Source organism: Aplysia californica, unplaced genomic scaffold (assembly GCF_000002075.1).
Source record: "Aplysia californica isolate F4 #8 unplaced genomic scaffold, AplCal3.0 scaffold00756, whole genome shotgun sequence".
NCBI classification, from domain to species: Eukaryota; Metazoa; Mollusca; class Gastropoda; order Aplysiida; family Aplysiidae; genus Aplysia; species Aplysia californica.
In genome coordinates, this window is record NW_004798026.1 from 81,684 (window position 1) to 83,230 (window position 1,547).

Sequence of the window (1,547 nt, forward strand, 5' to 3'; positions counted from 1 at the left end):
CTTCTTCTTCTTCTTCTTCTTCTTCTTCTTCTTCTTCTTCTTCTTTTTCTTCTTCTTCTTCTTCTTCTTCTTCTTCTGTAACGGTGAGGCCAATGGTGTACACAATATACAGGAAAGTTTTCAGAGGTCGAAAAGGCGCCGTCATGACAGTACGGAATCTAGGATTTTTTAAAAGTATAAATCTATGGCCCGAACATGCAGTGTGTTTGTGTGTGTATATATTTGTGTGGGTGTGTGTACCGTCCCGCTGGTTTGTGTCCTGCACACGATAAACACATACACAGACAGACAGACACACGACTGATCTTTCGACTGATGTTTCGATATAACACAACTAGATCTAATGTTTTTACAGATGTTTCGCTGTTTTCAATAGTGCGTGACAGGATATAAATAGACTGTCTACTCGTGTGATCAAAGAACGTGTAGTAGTACATGGGTCTCAATAGTCCACTATTTTATCATTTAGCGGATTTCTGCTACCGCCATTTCCTCTGCTAAACCCCGCTACCGCGACAGCGGGCCAATCAGAAAGAGAGTTGTTGGGAGCAGGGTGACTGCCTGGCCCCAGGAATAAAAAAAAAAAATGTCGCCGAGACCCGGGAAAATACATACAAGATCTCGAATATTTGAAAAACCAAATCCAATAACGTCTTTAAGTTCATTTCTGCCGGTCACGATTGTGATATTAATTCGGCTCTGGAGAGTACGTTTCACGCGAACTGGCGGCTTTGGCGGCAAGCGGAATTCTGTCACCAAGGCTCGGCTGGAAAATCAAGGTCTACTTTCGCTCTCGTTACCACCCAGAAGTTTGTCAGTAATTGTCTGATGACGCAACCTTTATTGTAACTTGCAGCTTCGGCATTGCAAACGTGGTGTCGCCATGAAAATAAATCAATATTTGTCACTGTGCTGTCACTTGTGGGGGCAAGACCAAAAAGAAAGTTATGCAAGCGTCTTGTCTGGCTCGCCATGTGACCGGTCATTGAACCTGCGCGCGTTCTGAGCGCTTCGAAGTTCAGGACTCAGGAATGGGGGGGGGGATTATTGATTTTTTTGAAAGACGCACTCGGGGATAGGGGGAGGGCTGGACGCAACACCAGAAGACAAACAAACAAACTGAAAGAAAGCAAATGTTTAGAATTTTGATTACTATCTGAAAAAGTCCTGATCTACAGCTCTCTGCAAAGTAAAGTGTGCGTCGGTGCAGGTCTTGTGTGAAATCGGGAACCGTCATAACTTGTGAGCGTGTTCTGGAACTTAGGGGCCTAAGTGTTCGCCTTTCATTGGATTGGTGACAGTCAATTAGATCTCTATATTTTAGCTTTCTGTTGAAGATTCGCAGATTTTCAATATCACTGCATCTTGCCCTCCCCCAGTTCTTACACCTCTCACACTGAATAGGTCTACTTGGGCTAGTATTCTTCTCTACTTTGAGTTTGAGCATTAATTTTTGTCTTTCACGTTTATTATAATAATATTATATAGGCCTATATATATGATGTGAATCATGACAGTCGATAGTCTGGTTCTAGGCTCAAAACAAG

At 42.9% G+C, this 1,547-nt stretch overlaps 1 protein-coding gene across 1 annotated transcript in view; it reads right to left on the bottom strand.

Annotated features, from left to right (window-relative positions):
- Positions 1-1,547, bottom strand: part of LOC101860608 — a gene marked incomplete at both ends in the record, with an annotated part of 8,516 nt that overhangs the window by 6,560 nt on the left and 409 nt on the right.